Below are 19,559 nucleotides of genomic sequence, written 5' to 3' on the forward strand. Positions count from 1 at the left end.
GAACCAGAGTTGATGATCACCTGAAAGCCTTAGCTATGAAGATCGAAGTGATAAGAATATTAATTGGGCTTGAGTTATAGGGGCAAATTCAAGCTTACACCAGGAAAAAGGAAAAACAGTTTCAAAGCATAGACATATTTGTGGTCTCAGAAAAAAATGTAAAGTATGTCCAGCATCTGGCCATACCCAGTGGCCTTTTCCCTACTGGCATCAGAGCCTTTATTTCCCACAAATTTATTTGGATGAGACCCAGGAGAGGTATGACAGGGGCAGGCTGCTCTTCAGGGAAAGCTGGCAACTTCGCACATCTCCATCTTTTCCTTCCTCCAAAGGGCACCTTTATCTTGGAAATATAAAACGTGTAAGCTTGTAGAGAACTAAGGTCCCCCAACATTCTTCAGCGAGGACTCTGGAGTGGGTTTCCCTTGTTCCATAATCCCCCTGAAGTCTACATGAATATTGTGTATTACATTTTTCTTGGGAGAAGATCACAGCTCTCATCAGGTTGTCTCAAGACTGGTGACCCCAAACTGGTTAAGATCCACCATCCAACCCACTCCTTACAGATGAAGAGATGGAGGCCTAGGGAGTGGAGAGTTTGGTGATGATCCTGTGGATAGGTGATAGCAAAGTCTGGATGAGGAATGAAATCTCCAAAGTCCCAGTATGCTCTTCCCCTATTATTGTGCTTTGTAAAGAATCCATCCTAGGTTCTTAGGGACACTTAATTTGCTTTAAGGAAATGTGACAGCTGTAAGACATGCTTTCCTTAACTGAGAATTAATGAGAAAATAAGAGCTCTCCAGCTTCTGGAACATAAGAAGTTATTTTAATGCTTTTGATTGTGACTTGTATTAAAAAAAATACTACCCACCAATGTTCTTAAGGTCTGTGTAAATATTAACTCATTAATCTTCATATTGGGCTCACAAGGTAGAATTTTTTTTACTTGAGAATTACAATTTTCTCCTACTTCCATTAGACTTAAGGCATCTTAAGAGTTAAAACTCATAGAGCAAAACAAAATACCGAGGAATGAATTTAAATATCTATCTAACAGGAGGGAAAGGATCTTAAATGAATTATTTTCTACAATGGGGCATTGAATTTGGCATTAAGATTCCCGGTCACAAAGGCACAAGGGAAACATAGCTTTCATTTTTCATTCATGTACCCAAGACAAACTAGTATTTATTCTATTTTGCCATAAAAGAAACACAGGAGCTTATTTAACATTTGTTCTCAAACAAATAACTTGGCATTTCACCATCGTTTACCTGTTTACAGAAGCAGGGCAGTAATGGGGGGTGCCCCCTTCCCAGGAAAAGCAGGATGTGCTGTGATGAGAATATAGGACATTTTGCCAGCCCAATGCCATGCAGGTGAGCCCACCAGAGAGGTGAGGCAGGTGGGAAGGCTTGGAAGCAGCTCACTTTGCTTCCATCTTTTGGAGTCTCCTGCAGATAGTGTCCTTCATCTAACCGTAACCCCTCATGAACTCAGCTCCATTGGTATGCCCACCCTTTCAGCTTCGTATCTTGTCATGGTAGGTGAGTCCTCACTGAGATAACTTCCGGGTCTCCCCAGTTCTGTTGCCCAAATGCCATCACCCCCACCCCCACAAACCTACCATGTGTCTGTCGTGGCACCCTGGGAGTCAATGCAGGGTGTCTGATGGGCCATCATGAAGATTTCATGATGAAATAATTTAAGAACCAGGTTACCCAATCAGGAAATTGGTACCCAACTACTCCCTTACTTCCTTTAATCTGTCATCCACTCTTGTAACTCTGCCTTTTCCAAGGTCACCAATGACCACAAGGTATGGTGGGAAAATTATCAAACTGATCGATTAATTTTTACAAAATACACTTATAGTTTTTCTGAATATACACATGATACAGTTCTTTGAAAATATATGAAAAATACAAAAAAAATACAGATAATTCTGAAGTCCCCTTTCATCACATTAGAGATGTAGCAATGCTGTTGATGTGTTGTTTTAATTTTCCTTCAAGAAAGAACTTAACATTCAGCTACAAGAAGTGTAGTGGTTAGCACCCTTGGGACCTACCTCAGCAATGGAGAAGAGGCCATTCTCTCCTTGGGCAGTCCCTTGCTAATGATAGAGTATGGTCAGAATATTAGGACTTGGTCATTCCTGCTCAATGAGACTCTTCTAAAGGGCAGCCTTTACTCTAGAGCTCTTTCCTGGGTTGGCAGAGGCCAGAAAACTCTCTAAAGTGTTGTTCTCCTTGTTCCATTGGAAGGCCTGGGGACAGTTTACCAAGGCCATCAGGAATGTTCTGGTAACAGGGGCACCAACATCACCAAGTTTAAAGGGGGCTCTCCTACTTTGCCCCATTCCAGGATGCCACAGCCCTGAGCCTTTCAATCCCTTCTTCTGCCATCTGCCATGATGATTCAGGCATGTCCCATTTGTTCCATGTGAGCTGTTTGTTTCTCCTTGGAGCTGCCATGTTCCGGGGCTGATAGTAGGAGAGACAGTCACAGAGTTTGGCTCATTGACAGCGAGTTTTATGGACTTTGGAGACCCTAAAGCAATAGATACCCTGGGCTAGCACCTGACCATCAGAAGCCAGATGGTCACAAGTATCAACTGGCAATATTGGAGTGGCAGTGAGGGGCATGAGTTGTGATGATAAATTCAGAAAACACGGTATTCAAGGGGAGGAAAAAGGATGAGCCTCCAACAGTGGTATTTCATATATAAATTGAAAAGGAAGTGAGAATGGAGGAACAGGAGGCTGAGGACAGTCATTCCAAATAAAGTCACAAACTGTTGCCCAGGTCCTAGACCCAAGTCAGGCTTCAGACTAGAAACCCATGTGATTAAAGAGCTCCCCAGGTTCCCATAAATAAAGGCGCCCCAACATTGTCCTAGCTATCTACCGTGACAATACCTCAAGTCTCTCCCCAAAGGGTCTGTGGTCATGTACTCAAGTGCCTAGACACTGTGGAAAGGAGAATTCCAGGACGTTTTGAGGACCAGTAGTGAAAGAACCTGTGTTGACACTGTTTTTATTTATTTATTTATTTATTTATTTATTTATTTATTTATTTATTTATTTATTTATGATAGTCACAGAGAGAGAGAGAGAGAGAGAGAGAGAGAGAGGCAGAGACACAGGCAGAGGGAGAAGCAGGCTCCATGCACCGGGAGCCCGACGTGGGATTCGATCCCGGGTCTCCAGGATCGCGCCCTGGGCCAAAGGCAGGCGCCAAACCGCTGCGCCACCCAGGGATCCCTGTGTTGACACTGTTACTCAGAGACCAAAAATGTCCCATGGTCCCCTGTTGGAATGAGGGTGTTTGGAGACCAGCTAAATGGTATCCTGGTCAAAGTCCACCTTAGAATGCATCAAGTGATCTGGTGAATCCATCTGGGAGTCTTTTCCTTAGCTCCCCATTAAATAGGATCAATATATTTGAAATAGTTGGAAGAACCTCCATATTGGTTCAGTGGTTCATGAAATGAGAGCTATCACAGTGGTGATGGTTACACAGAAGCCCTGAAACTGCCCCCTCCCCCGCCAAAGATAATAAATAAAAAATAAGATTACAAGGGCACCTGGGTGACTCAGTCAGTTTGGCGTCCGACTTCAGCTCAGGGTCCTGGGATCCGGCCTGTGTCAGGACTCAGCAGGGAGCCTGCTTATCTCTTTCCCTCTTACTCTGCCCCTCCCCCTGCTCATGCTCTCTCTTTCTCGCTCTCAAATAAATAAATAAAATTAAAAAAAATAAGATTACCACTTATGAGGGGAAGTAAGGAACAGTAGTGTATCATCAAGATCTAAAATGCAGGGTACCAGTTCCAACTATAATCACAGTTAATTTGCCAGTTTGGCTTCTGCAGAGACCAGGTGGACCCGGAGAGGAAGTCTGGACGACTGCAATTTCAGACAAGTAGTAGTCGCACTGAAGCTGCTGCCCAGGATGTGGTGTTGACGCCGCAGAAGGTGAATACATCATTGATTCGGTGGCTGTATTCTATCTCAGTCGGGGAAGAGGCTCGGAAACCATTCGTATTCGCCTTTTATGGACACTAACACACATTCACAGTTTTTCCAGGAGCTGAATGCGTCAGAGAGCTTTGGCTTCACCTGGACGTCCTGTAGAACATCACATTGATCCATTACATCAATGACAGCATGCCGTGGTGAGCGAGAGGTGGCTGCTATGCTGGAGGCCTTGGCAAGGCACATGTGCTACGGGGTGGCAGGTAAACACTCTGGAGGTTGAGGGACCTGTTACTTCAGTACAGGGTTAGGGCCTCAGTTGTCAAGGACACGTTCAGAATGCCCTCCAAAATAGAAGATGAATTGTTGCATCTTGTATCCTTTTCTGAAAAGAAAGAAAGGAAAGGAAAGAAAAGAGAAAAGAAAAAAAGACCTATTAAGCTTCTTTGGGTTCTGGAGGCAACATATTCCACACCTAAAAACACTGCTCTGGTTCGTTTGCAAGGCGGTGGCATGCAAGGCGGTCAGTTTTGAGGAGCCTCAGAGCAGTACAGGGATCTTCTCCTACCTCTAGAATCTCCACGACCTTTTTTAGAAGGGCCTGACCCACAAGCCTGGAATCTCACACAACATAGCATTTGCCTAGAAGGGTAGAAGGAAGGTGGGAGTGAACCCCAGCATGCAGTAGGCACCCTGAACCACACTGTGCCCCCCGTAGGAAGAAGACTGCATCCTGGAACCTAGGGCAACGTAGGCATGCCCTGCCTTACCCCAACTTCCAATGACCCACTGGGGACTCGGTGATTCCTGTCCCGGCAATTCTGGGCTCTATGGGGTAAGCTGTTGTGGCCTCTAGATGGGACGCACTCTTGCCAAGGGACACAGCAAGAGCCACCACTGAACCACAAGCTGTCCCTGCTGTTTTGAACTCCTTGTGTCCACAAGTCAACAAGCAAGAAGAGTTTTTTTGTTTTGTTTGTGTTTTTTTTTTTTAGGATATTTATTTATTTATTTGAGAGAGAGAGTGTGTGTGTGTGTGTGTGTGTGTGTGTGTGTGTGTTTCTCTCTCTGGGGGAGGGACGGGGGCAGAAGGAAAGAAGGAATCTCAAGCAAACTCTGCACTGAGTTTGGAGCCTGATGAGGAGCTCGATCTCACGACCCTGAGATCATGACCTGAGCCAAAACCCATAGTTGGATGCTTAACTGACTAAGCCACCCAGGCTTCCTAAGAGGAGTCCTTATGTGGGCAGGAGCCATCACCCCAGACCCAGAGGCAAGGTGGGAACTGCTGTTACAACACAAGGGCCAGGAAGGGACAAGTGTGGAACCCAGGTGATTCACTGAGACATCTCTTGGTGTTTTCTTGGAATAAAAAAAAAAAGATCTCTTCTTCCACCAAAGTAGCTTCTCAATGGATTAAAAAGTTTAAAAAATCAGATATAAAAAAAAAACTGTTAGAAATTAAAATCAACGACTGTAGGGAAGAAATAACATCCTAAACTTAAAAGTGATAAAAGCAATCAACACATGGGTGGGTATCACTGAAAACGAGAAATTGTGAATGCGAGAAAAACGCCAGGATAAAGAGGCCGACAGCAGGCTGGGGACAGACAGTTCTAACAAGTACCAAAGATGTATTTCCTCTCATTGGGGCTGTGGACAATATATTATATTTTCCGTGTTTTCTCCAAGATGGCCATGTAATGGCCTTCCAAGAAGTCATAAATTCATTTTAAACAGAGAGGAAGAGAAACATAGCATTTTTTTCCTTTCCTGAAAAAAATAACACTTGTACAACAGGCAGTTTAAAGAAGTACTGAGATAAAGGACTTCAGAAATCAGTTTGGGGGATCCCTGGGTGGCGCAGCGGTTTGGCGCCTGCCTTTGGCCCAGGGCGCGATCCTGGAGACCCGGGATCGAATCCCACGTCGGGTTCCCGGCGCATGGAGCCTGCTTCTCCCTCTGCCTGTGTCTCTGCCTCTTTCTCTCTCTCTGTGACTATCATAAATAAATAAAAATTAAAAAAAAAAGAAATCAGTTTGGATACTATCTCTGAACTACATTAATGTTAAATTAAAGAATGCAGGGGCGCCTGGGTGGCTCAGTCAGTTAAGCATCTGCCTTTGGCTCAGGTCATGATCCTGGGGTCCTGGGATTAAGCTCCGCATTGGTGCTCTGGGTTCATCGGGGAGCCTGTTTCTCCATCTCCCTCTGCTCCTCACTCTCAAAAAAAAAATCTTTTTTAAAAAAGAAGAAAATCTTTAAAAAAAAATGAAAGAGCATAAAATTTAAGTTTTGAGGACTTTCTATGGTCCAGGAAGAAAGCACTGCTGTCACATGCATGCACTGAGTCTGGGTCTCCCCCACTCCCCTAAAAAGGATGCCGAGAAAATTCTGGATGGAGAAGCAGGCACATAAACATTTCAAAAACTAAACATGGGATTCGGATCTTCACAGCCCTGTAGCTAAAGAGATGTTAACCAGCAAACAGACAGAAGGTAGAAATTTTGGTTTGACAGTCAACCCAAAACAAAACCTCCATCCTTCCTCAGAGGGACAACTCTGCGGCTCATCAGACATAAAGGTTGTGGAGCAGAACTTACCATTTCCATCTCCCAGGTTTTTTTTTTTTTAAGATTTTATTTATTTATTCATGAGAGACACAGAGAGAGGCAGAGACACAGGCAGAGGGAGAAGTGGGCTCCCTGCTGGGAGCCCGGTGCGGGACTCGATCCAGGACCCGGGGATCATGCCCTGAGCTGAAGGCAGGTGCTCAACCGCTGGTCCACCCAGATGTCCCTCAACCTCCCAGTTGTAACAAAGGGAGCGAGCTGCTTCCTCAAGGGTGGCTCATTCATCGAATTTCCTACCAGGCTGACTTCAGGAACCGGGAGACCCAGAGCTGGGATGAGCCACCAGGTTGCGTATGGTCTACATGATGAAAATGATCGAGTTGAATCTGGAAGGATGTCATTATTCTCCCGAGTGCCGCTCAGCGACAGGGAGGATAACCATATGGTGCCCACCCCAGGACTGTCTTGATATGCTTCCTCTGAACGATGGAACATCGAATGTGATAAAAATGCTGCAACTCGCGGGAGACCCTCTGCACGCGGGGGCTCAGAGCCTGCCATTTGAGAATTGCCATTGCATGCTTTTTGAAGAGGCAAGGCTGCTGGTGCTAATGATCCTGGGGGCTGTCTCCCAGGAAGGGAACAGTCTGGAGACCGCCTAAGCCCCACCAACGCAGTGGCTTGCAGAGCGCCACCTTCCTCTGTGCCAACTTGCTACGGAGGCTTGCGGTGGCAAAGCCATCCTGCTGGGCTGGCAGCTCCTGCAAGCGTATGCCTGCCTCTCTCTGACCTGTGCTGGCATCCTGTTTGGTGTGGCTGACGGTGATGAGGCTGAAGGGACACGGGGGGTCCAGGGAACAAATAAATCTCTCCTCCCCCGATCAGATGTCAGGCCTAAACTCCGTTGCAATCTGCGTTCTCACAAGCAATAAACCTTCCGGGTCTGGTGCCACTCCGGTAAGTCATCTTCCCTCTTAATAGGTTGGGCAGCACTCTGGTCCAGCCAACACAACGACACATGGTTGCCAAAGTCCTTGCCCACATCCCAAGTCAGTATTCATTATGATGGTCTCCGAATGGAGATTTTTCTGATTTCATGATTTGTTTCACATGTTATTAGCTGGTATTGTACTGTAAGAAGATTTGTTTCTTCTCGCTTTGTTTGTGTCGGTCAGTATTTTATCATTATTTGTTTTAAGACTTAAATTGTCCCTTGGGATGCCTGGGTGGTCCAGTGGCTGAGCGTCTGCCTTCGGCCCAGAGCATGACCCTGGAGTCCAAGATCGAGTCCCACATCGGGCTCCCTGCAGGGAGCCTACTTCTCCCTCTGCCTGTGTCTCTGCCTCTCTCTCTCTCTCTCTCTCTGTGTCTCTCATGAATAAATAAATAAAATGTTTTTAAAAAATTGTCCCAGATTTGGCTGGCAGGTGTACCTTCAAGGCAGTCCTGTGTCCTTTGACACGTTCCCATCATTCTTGGAGCAACACTTACCTTCAGATATGACGAGATACTTCAGTTTCTTCTTTAAGACTTTTTCCATTTTCAGGTCCCAAGTCAACCATTTCTTTTAAGAGATCCCTGTTCTCTTTACTGGGGAATGCTCTTTAGAAATCAAGATGGAGGGATCCCTGGGTGGCGCAGCGGTTTGGCGCCTGCCTTTGGCCCAGGGCGCGATCCTGGAGACCCGGGATCGAATCCCACGTCGGGCTCCCGGTGCATGGAGCCTGCTTCTCCCTCTGCCTGTGTCTCTGCCCCTCTCTCTCTGTGACTATCATAAATAAATAAAAATTAAAAAAACAAACAAAAAAAAAACATGTCACCATGCATAGTTACCAAAAAATAAAAAATAAAAAAAAAATAAAAAAAGAAATCAAGATGGAGGGATCCCTTGGTGGCTCAGTGGTTTAGCGTCTGCCTTCGGCCCAGGGCATGATCCTGGAGACCCAGGATCGAGTCCCACATCAGGATCCCTGCATGGAGCCTGCTTCTCCCTCTGCCTGTGTCTCTCCTTCTCTCTCTTTGTGTATCTCTCATGAATAAATAAAATCTAAAAAATAAAATAAAATAAACAATGATGACTTTAAAAGCCATTACACTTAAAAAAAAAAGAAATCAAGATGGATGTGATAGGTACTTATTACCACTTAGTATCATTGATTCTATGGCCTCTACGAAGACAGAGCAAAAGAAATACAACCATATCTACCCCCCAGCTATCTACTATCTATCATCTCTCTATTTCTTTCCCTTCCTCCCTTCTGTCCTTCCTTCCTATCTTTAAAGCCACGTGTTCATACTGTGATCTCTAGTACATCACTTTGGGTTCACTCTAACCTTTCTTCTTTCCATATTTTTAAAATATTTTATTTATTTTAGAGAGAGAGCTCTAGCAGGGGGAGGCACAGAGGGAGAGGGAGAGGATCTCAAGCAGACTCCCCGCTGAGCATGGAGCCCAATGCAGGGCTTGATCTCATGACCTGAGCTGAAACCACAAGTTGGATGCTTAACCGACTGAACCATCCAGGTGCCCCTTCTTTCCATATTTTTAATTTCCTCCCTGGATGAGAAGTCTGGCTCCCATGATCCAAAATACAGTTACTTATTTCCTCAGTTCAGAGCAGTTTCAGAAATGCTGACCTATGCCCCTGAGACAACTAAACCTTAGAGTTAGAGTTCAATTTTTGTTTACTGTTCTTTCTGTCTCTGGCCTAGGGACACAGGGCCAAAATATTGTTTCTAAATGTTATGGGGTTTGTTGTCCATCCTCATCCTTCAGTGTGGTTATGCTATTGGTTTGAAATCACATAATAAGTTTCATTTGTAAGGTGAGTTCTGTGCGTACTTTACTGCTAGTTCTGGCCTCATTCTGATTGATTTTATGTCTAGAAGACATTAATTAATGTGGTCCCAAAGTCAGCACTAGACTCACAGGTACCTGCTCTTCCTTATCCTTTCACCCCATAATCTTGAGGGTGACCACGCCATCAGTTTATCTTTTCACACAAATGAGCAGGAATATACACACATATTTTCTTATTCTCCCTTTTTCCTACACAGGAGGTAACATACCTCAGGCCCCTTTTGCATTTGGCCTTTCTGTTTCTAATGTCTCCTGGAAATCCTTCCATATCCTTTGATCTTTGCCATCGCCTTCCTTTGGACAGCTGCATAGTACTCTTGGCACCATATGGATGCACCACGGGTTTTGCATCCACCGTCTCAGGTATGGGCAACTAGACTGCCTCCGACTCTAAGTGTCGCTGCAGGGAACCACCTTGTCTTCATATGTAGGATTGCTAGATCACATGATAAACACATATGTAGTTCTACTAGATGTTGCCAAATTCCTCTCCAAAAGGGTTGTATTAATTCGCGTCCTTGCCAGCAACACAGGAGAGAGCCTGTTTCTTCATAGTTTCACCAATAGAACGTGTTGTCATACTTCTGATTTTTTGCCAATCTGATAAGTGAGAAATGGAATCTCTCTGTAGTTTTAATTTACATTTCTCTTACTAGGAGTGACATGGAAAATATTTTCATGTTTGTTGGTCATTTTTATATCTTTGTGTGAATTGTTCATGTATTTTGCCCATTTTTCTATCAGGTGTTTGATCATTTTTTTTCTCCATTTTAAAGAATTCTTTCTATTGGAGATAGTATCCTCTATCCCTGATAAATGTTATGAATACATCCCCCAAATATCATTGTCTCTTAGCTTTACTTATGATGATTTTTTTTCTGTACGAAAGGATCTTTTTGTACATATTTATGGAGTCAAGTTGAGCACTCCTTACTTTTATTGTTTTTCCCTTTGGTATCATAGGTACAAGCCTTTCCCTACCCTCAGCTTAAAGGGAATTCGCCCCTGTTTGTATACAGCATATACATGCCTTCACATTTCCTCAGTCACCTGGTCCCCTTGGACTTGACTGTTACATATGGTGGGAGGTGTGGATCTAATTTTATCTTTTCCCGAATGATAAAGTTGGCTTTATGCCATTTATTAAAATGTCTGTCTCTGCTCTGGCAATTTGGGATACTATCCTTCTATCCTTATCATATATTAAGTTTCCATATGTACTTGAATCTATTTGGGGATTTTTAAATTCTATTCCACCTGCCTATCAATTCACTGTTTTACTTCCAGAGGCCTTATAGGATGTTTTCCTGTCTGAAAGAGCTGGATCTCATCATACATTCCCTTCCACGTCTCCCTAGCTGTTCTTCCATGTTTGATTTTCCACGTCGATGCCAGAGTCAACTTTTCTAGCTTCACAAAATTACTTGTTGATATTTGTATTGGCATTTTGATGAATTCATAAATTAATGAGGAGGGAACTGAGATCTTGGGAATGAATCACCTGCCCTTAACTCCCATCATTCAGCTGGTTTCTCTGATACTCTGGGTATGATTGTGTGAATCGGGTCCTTGGGAAGCAGATCAGGACTGCAAGAGGATCCTGGTGGCTCAATGTCTATGAAGGTGACTAAAAGTGAGGACATGATGCTATCGGACACAGGGAAGTCGGGCTGTCGATGTAATGAAACACATCAAAACAGACCGCCAACGGCAGTCTACGGGCTGATAAACCAGAACTGAATGGTAGACACAGTATTTAGACACATGGAAGACCCACTGGAAAAGAGGAACAGAAAGTTGAATGGTGCCCCCTCGGGAGCAAGAGCTGGAGAGATAGGAGTGCAAGCAGGATTTGCTGCCTTGCACGAATATTCTTCCTGAATTATTTCTCTTGTTTGGACCACGAACAGGTTTTATTTTGTTGAACAACAAATCAATTAATGACACAAATTCCAGATTAATAATGGTCCTAGACAACCCTGTCATATAACTCATTAAGGCCTCAATGGCAGCCTGTGGGAACTCAACGTCAAAAAATGCAACGAGAAAGCAGACGCTGACAAAGAGGGCAAATGAAGGGAATGGTTAATTCGGAGGCTGGCTTACACACCAGGAAGGAAATTTATTCCGGGCATCACTGTTCTGCAGCGAGAGGGGGATTCGTCAGCCCGCATCAGCTGGCTCCCTAATTATATCCTTGCCCATCGAAGACCCGTGGAGGCGTCAATCACCCTTGTCCAGGACGTCATTCTGAGCACAAAAAAACCTGTCCTTTCTTGTAAAGGCACTTTCTAGGGTTGTCAGCGGACACAACAAGCAGTTGAAGGTGGAAAAAAAAACCCCACGGTTGTTCACACAGCTGTTTTGTTTATAATTGTTTTGCTTATTATTTTTTGAAGCAGATGGGTTATTTTGATGTCAGGTAGCTACAGTCTCAGAATCCCCGAAAGGCTGGAAGTCGAGCGGCGTTGGCGGAGCTCGGATGCTCCCAGCTGGGGCACCAACAGCCAGGCAGGGGCAGAGCCACGCAGAAAGACACCGTGTGGGCCGCAGGGGCTGTTTCCTAGCCACCTTCTTTCCTGGTAGAGTCAATCTCCCTACAATTGGCCCCAGGAAGAGTCAGCACCTGAAAGTTCATGCTGAACGGAGGGTACCGATCAGGTGAACTTACCCATCTCCAAATGCACACGATAGACTTATTTCAAGCGCCAACATCAATCAATTTGCCCGGACCTCCTGAAAGGCAGTTTGAAAAGCATTTGGCTTACCTCATTTAGTATAATGTCCTTCAGGTTCATCCATGTCCACGCAAATGCCAAGGCTTCCTTATTTTATGTTTTTGATAAAAATAATATACATTTGAAGTATGCATGATTCGGAACACCCATACATAGTGAAACTCTCACCAGAATCAAGCTAATTAACATATCCTCTCCTAGTAGAATTATTGCTTATTTTCCATGTATGATGAAATCTACTCTCTTGGCAAATTTCCGGTATTCAATATAGTATTAGCAACTTCAGCTGAATGCTGTGCCTTACACCTGTAGCCCCGTTCATCCTACATAACTGCCACTTTGAAACTGTTAACCAAGGATATCAGCTTTTTTATATTTTTTATTTTTTTCTTCTTCTTTTTTTTAAAGATTTTATTTATTCATAGAGACACACACAGAGAGAGAGGGACAGAGACACAGGCAGAGGGAGAAGCAGGCTCCATGCAGGGAGCCCGATGTGGGACTCGATCCTGGGTCTACAGGATCACAGCCTGGGCTGTAGGCGGCGCTAAACCACTGCACCACCGGGGCTGCCCGGATATCCGCTTTTTAAAAAAAAAATATATTTTATTTATTTATTTTAGAGAGAAGTAGAGCACAAGTGGAGAGAGGGAGAGAAGGAGTGAGAGAGAGAGAGAGAGAGACAGAAAATCTTAAGCAGACTCTGTGCTGAGCACAGAGCACTCAGGTGTCCATCCGACTACCCTGAGATCATGACCTGAGCCCAAACCAAGAGTTGGATGCTTCACCAATTGAGCCACCCAGGGACCTTCTTTTTAGATTTCCTTCTTTTTAAAGGCTGAATAATATTCTTCCATAGAAAGAAACGATTACATTAACAAAAGGCACAATCCAAAAGCAATTGTCATAGGGACCATTAGGTATCAAACAGTTAATACAGAAAGCGTTTGAGAATCTAAGGGGAGTCTCACAGAAGCTACACTGGAGGACACATACCGTTCTCATGATTCAACAGATCAAACAGAAAAAATGATGCAAGACCTGAGTAATACATTAGCGGTAATTAGCAAGTACGCAAATACTTAATGCGCTTTAATTAGTTACTTCTATCAGGTTTTGCTGAACACCTGCTTTTTGTGGTATATTGGGGAATTAGCGATGACTAAGCCAAATGAATCTAGGTCTCGGGGAGGTTATTTCAGCAAGTGGGCAAGGCCACCTGCAAGCCATGTGGGAGGCTGGGAATAGAGTTTGAGGCACTAACGGCCAGGGCTGACCACATAATTTTCAGGATCCCATGCCAAACGACCATCCAAAACCTGTTTGAAAAGGAAAGGCAAAACTTTTCCTTCTTCTGCGGGTTTTCTCTCTACCTACCTTGGTGGGTTTTATTTGCTGTGTAACGTTAGAGATGCTGATGCTCACAAAGTGCAGACGGACACTCCCCAGTGTCTGAGCCCTGCCCCCAGACTCAGTGCACCTGAGGTACACCTGCTGACCCCTTCGCCCCCACTAAATCCACACCCAGGACCCCAGTTACAGTTGCTGGGTCGGTGCAGAAGGTGATGGAGGAGAGGGTGGGAGGTGAGCCGAGGCTCTAGGACCCCAGTGCACATTCCATTGTCCCATGGCACTTCACTCATCAAACATAGGTTCAAAGAGAAAACTATAAATAATTTTAAGACGTCAGCCACAGAGACTTAAACTCCAGGTGGGGGGCCCCCAGCTCATGAAGCCAGCTCTGCTTGTGGCCTCTGTCATGGAGGCAGGTAGGGGAGGAGGAAGCGAAAACATGCACCAGGTGAGCCAACCCATAGCCTCCACCACCTTGCGAAAGGCTGCTGGTGCTCTGAATTGTTATCGGCATAGTAAGCCACTGAGTTCCCCAACTGGTGCCAACTCAGAGCATAAGGGCTTTTAGCAATTCCTTAATGCTATCCTGATATTTTCAGCCTCACTTGTTTTTATTTGGAAATACAACAGAGCAGAGGATGAAAGAGTAATTTTGCCTAGAATATTTAACAGGATATATGAGTATGAGCATAACAGGCCTTTCCTATATATGTCATATTTGAAAGACACTTGCACCATCAAAAATGTACTATTGCCAATCTAAAAATGATTTTAAGGAAATATTAATGTATATTAACCACTTCTTTTAACATCCCCGAAAATAACTTGAGCTTTCTTATTCCCTCCTACCATTCTTGTGATTCCAAGATTCCAGGATTTTTTGTTCTTGTTTCTTTTCTTGCCTTTGGATCCCCAGTACCTAGAACAGAACCTGGAACACAGTGTTGGTAACTGTTTCTTGAGTGACTGCATGACTGTATTCAGAATTGCCACTTGGGTTTTGTAAGGTAACAATATTCATTATAAGTAAAATCAACACAGAAGGGCTGATGCCTCATGAGCCTCATTAGAAGGGCTTTTCTCTCCCCTGTTGTTTTGTTATAGATGAGTAGAATTTGTTTTGCAAGTTGCTTAAACATGGAATTTAGGAACTCTTGTTTATTTCAATTCTGGGTTGGGCTGAAAACAGTACCTTTGACAGCAGAGTTATGAAAAGGATCAAGTCAGGTGTCTCAGATGCTTAATTAGACTGAATGTCCTATCTGGACAGAGGCTGAGACAGAGAAGTTGGAACCGGAGTTTACAGCCCAAGTATTTCTACCTTAGCACCCAAATAGTCCTTCTTTGAGTTGGTGGCAAGCAGGTGGAAGAAATTGGCCACATGCCCTTCTAGCATGTGATCAGGGATCTATATAAATTAGAGAATGAGCTCCACTGTTAAGCCTGGTGATCTATCTATTAGACAAAAGCCAAAGAATGCCTTTTTAACCAATATGTCCAGTTTCTACAAGCCTGGGGCACAAAGTCATCCTTATAGTGAAACCCCAAATGCCATGCTGGGGCTCTACTGTCCCTGACATGGCTAGTAAAGGGATCTTTCATCTTGAGGTCAGGTCTAGTGCTTCTGGACCTTTGGCCAGGGTCTTCCCTAATGCCTAGCTAGAGTACCAGTTACTCCAGACTGGCCTTTTCTCTCCCTATGGCGCATTGAAGATTATGTGCCTGAAGATGAGAGAGCCTGGTAGAGAGTCATTGTACCTGGGGCAGAGAGATGCCCAAGGTTAGTTACCACAGAGTGAGGAGGATATGGCTCCTTCTGGAGCTGTCTCATTAAGGGTGCTGATGGTGAGGTTGGGGGGCTCACTGAATGAGTCATTCAGTTCAACAATATGCAAGGAATTGCTTGATTCCTGCCAACAATCAGGTGAGAATAGAAGGAGATCCTTCACTCCTGGAGCTTTCTGATGAGACCACTGCCCTGGCTCACACCATGGCAACCCTGTTAGATGCTAAGCAGAAGATGCAGTTAAGCCATGCCCAGACTCCAGATCCACAGAAACTGTGAGATAGCAAATGCATATGGTTTTAGGCTACTAAATGCATGATAATTTGCTACACAATAATGGATAACAAACAAAGGGGTTTAGTCCATCTTTGACCAACAGCATATAAATCCTGAATTCCCTGCATATACTGGGAAAGATTATCAGATGCCTTCCACCTTAAAAACATGAGGTCATCCCTGATTCCTTTTTAATACAACATAGAGTTAATCACTGGCTATATAAATAAGTATTCAGAGCGAATATCCTTGTTATCATCCTGGTGTTCTAGGAGCAAATGCAAAACATGATCAGGAGTAAATCCTGCTAAGACGTCATTAATCAGTCAAGCTTGGCATGTGTTCAACCAAGGAAGAAAGCCTGCTCCACAGGCCAAGTGTGTGGAGAAGCAGCACAGTCCCTGTTTGTCAGCAAAGCTGAAATAATAAAGCAGGCTGGACTCTTTAAAATTGTCAAGCAAGGGAAGAGGCTCACAGTGTCTGGACAGTTCAGTGCTGTGTGTGTGTGTGTGTGTGTGTGTTTAAAGTAGTCCCTATGCCCAGTGTGGGGCCCAGTGTGTGGCCCAGTGTGTGGCCCAGTGTGGGGCCCAATGTGGGGCTTGAACTCATGAATCTGAGATCAAGACCTGAGCTGAGATCAAGAGTCGGGTGCTCAAATGATGAGCACCCCCAGGCACCCTCTGGGCCATGGTTTTATCCCAAGTATACTTTTGCCTAGAAAATGGTTCATCCCTTTTATGAAATATGTAAATTCCTCAGAAAAGGATAGCTTCCTAAAGATCTTTTAAAGAGATTAAAACACTACAATTTTGATGAAACATCCTAGATTTAAAAAAAAAAATCTGTAACCCAGTTCCTAAAAATAACTTGATTTCAACATCAGGACTGTCATCTCAAAAGGTTTCATTCTTAGCAGGAATTAAAAACGAGAAAAGGTGAGCTCAGAACACCAAAGCCTGGTTCTAGAAAAGATGTCTGTGATATAATATGTATGCAATAACATTGATATGCAGGTGGAAGGACCACTGTTGTGTAATGAACGGGCACTCCACAGCAGAAACACAAACAACTACATTTCCTTTACCAAAGATGGTTTTAAGTGGTCTTGGGTTTCTTTCTTACATACAGAAAAGACCCAGAAATAATTTTGATCCCTTCCTGTGATTTCATTAAACGCTCTTGCTCACCACACAATTCCCCTGGTTCTCGTCACTATGGAATGGTCTATGAGGAGAGGTGGGGGTGGATCAATTGTCTATAAGTCCAAGACGGAAGTTGAGGCAAATGTGAGAGTGTTAAGAACCCCTGTGGAAATCTGAAGGAAACCACACACACTGTCTCCAGACAAAGGCAAACTCATGCAGGCCCATGTTGTGCAATAATTTCTTAACATGTCCTTGGTCATTGTGAATCTCAAAGCAGGAAAACCCCAAATGAGGGAAAGTTTTGCTCTTGGTTCACACCCACTCTCTAGGGTGGATCTCCTAGGCTCTTAGATTTATCATAAGACCTAGGAACATGTGCCCCTTCGTGTCACTAGGCTTTATTTTGTGCATTAGGTTTGGGCCAAACAGCCACAGACTGGCCTGGGCATGGCTTGTCAAGACTGCAGCAAGAGGAGTGACTTCAGGTTTTCCCAGATACCAGGCTCACCCCCCACCCGCTGCCTCCTGTTTCCCCTGCCCCTTCCACTTTCCACGCCGCCTCCCAATCCTGCACATCTACCTTCCATCCTTACTGTTCCGATTCATTTTATGCAGATATGCCTAGAAAGAGAAATGCTCCTAATGTTTCATGATTTATGACATCATTCATTTAATAACTATTCATCCTTGTGACTTAATAAATACACATTATGACCTCACAGATTACCTCTTGTTTCGTAGTTCGGCATTTTACTTACATTTAGGTCTATGATCCATTCTGGTGCAAAGTCTGTGTCTAGATTCATGATTTTGCCTGTGATGTCCACTTGTTCGAACACCATTGGTTGAAAAGACTATCCTTTCTCCACTGAACTGCTTTTGCTCCTTTGTCAGAGATCAGTTGGTGACATGCATGTGGGCCTCTTTCTGAGTGCTCTATTCTGTTCCAGTAATCTGTCAGTCTTTTCTTCCACCGATGCCACACTGTCTTGATTACCGTAGCTTTATAGTAAAGTTTAAGGTCGGGTAATATCAGTCCTCCAACTTGGTTCTTCTTCTTTAGTATTGTTGGATATTCTGGGTCTTTTTTTTTTTTTAAGATATTATTTATTCATGAGGGACACAGAGAAAGAGGCAGAGACACATGCAGAGGGAGAATTAGACTTCCTGCAGGGAGCTGGTTGCAGGACTCGATGATCCCAGGACCCTGGGATCACGCCCTGAGCTGAAGGCAGACACTCAACCACTGAGTCACCCAGGAGTCTATTCTGGGTCTTTTGAATTTCTATATAAACATTAGAACGTGTTTGTCCATATCTACAGAATGTTTTGTCTCCCACTGAAATTTTGCCTATCCTTAGTTGGCTCTTTTCTGAGCCAGTCCTTACCAAGATATTTGCAAAATGATGATTTTTTTTTCAACCTAGCTCTGCCTCACAGCTACCAGCTTGGTCTCAGCATTTTACTGTGAGCAGGAGACCTGCCACCCATCTCTCCTCGAGGATCCACGTAGGATATCCTATTACATTTACTTATACATCCCCTTAAGGTCTTCTTGGCTGACCCATGAACAGTTTTGAGGAGCTTTGGTCAGGCAGTTACCACGCATGGCCCATACTTAGGGAGTGGGGGGCTTAGTGCACACTCCCACCTCCTCCTTGACAGGATATTTACATAACTATTTGAAATTCTTCTCCATGGGAGATTTGTGTATTCTCTCCCATTCCTTTATTTATTGAATCGTTTATTTACCTCGGTATGGACTCAGGGCTATTTATTTTATATTGGTTCATAACCTAATACTTCTATGTTTGATTGCTCAGACTATTCTAGCTTTGGTCATGGGGAGTGCTTAGAATTCTCATACAAGAATTCAGGCTTTCTCAATAATGAGCCCACAGCTATAAGCTAAGACAAAGGGATGTAAAGGGTTGGGAATGAAGGAAAGAAAATGCCTCTCATGTGCTCCGTTCTTCTAAAATGTTAAGAAAAATGCATAAATAGATCATCTGATTTCATGTGCACTCAAAAGAGAACAATGATTTTGGACAATGACTCACAGGCCCGAAGAAAATCTGTGTCTTAGTAGATGCATTACAAACATATGGCAACTTGTGATAGCGAGTTCCTTGTGGTCGCCTGTAACCAAAATCTAACTTCCTCCGAGATTCTTTGTTTCTGTGGCTGGCCGCTGAGGTTGTGTTGGGGTTGCGGCCACCCACAGTTTTTGCTTTGTAGTTTCTCTGGTATGCCAGGTTATGGCACGATACCTGCAGAGTTTAATCCTCACTGGCCAACCCACATTCTTTCCATCACCCAGGATTTTTAACATGAACCAAAGAATTCAGAAACATCCAGAAGGAAATGTTCTTGATAAATATCCAGTCGTACCAAAGTTATGGAAGATATATGTCCTTAAGTAGAGTTCAGTGACACAAACGAAGAAAATGCTAGGAAAATAATGTCGGTCACTCGTATTCAATGTTGGTTTGCTTTTTCCGATCCTACCCACAGTGTCATCCAAGGACCCCCTCTTCCACATCTCTAGTCAGGTGGGTGGCAAAGCAGGTATTACTTTCTCACTGTGTGAATGAGGAAAGAGTTGCTACGGATGGAGTAAGAGTCTCTGCCCCAGATGACTCACTGGGTAAGAAAGCCAGGTGTGCACATGCTGGTTAGCAATTTCTCCATCTTGCAAGGCTATGGGAGAGGCAATGGAGTGGTTGAGGCAGAAAACTGGGAGTCTGGAACAGGGTCTTGCTCCAGGGGGGTACCAGCCAAGTCGTCGTATAATCTTTTTGGGTCTCACTTTCTTCTTTTTTCAAGAGTGAGAAGATATAGACCTTAG

The sequence above is a fragment of the Nyctereutes procyonoides genome, unplaced genomic scaffold (genome assembly GCF_905146905.1).
Source record: "Nyctereutes procyonoides isolate TBG_1078 unplaced genomic scaffold, NYPRO_anot_genome, whole genome shotgun sequence".
In the NCBI taxonomy this organism is placed as follows: Eukaryota; Metazoa; Chordata; class Mammalia; order Carnivora; family Canidae; genus Nyctereutes; species Nyctereutes procyonoides.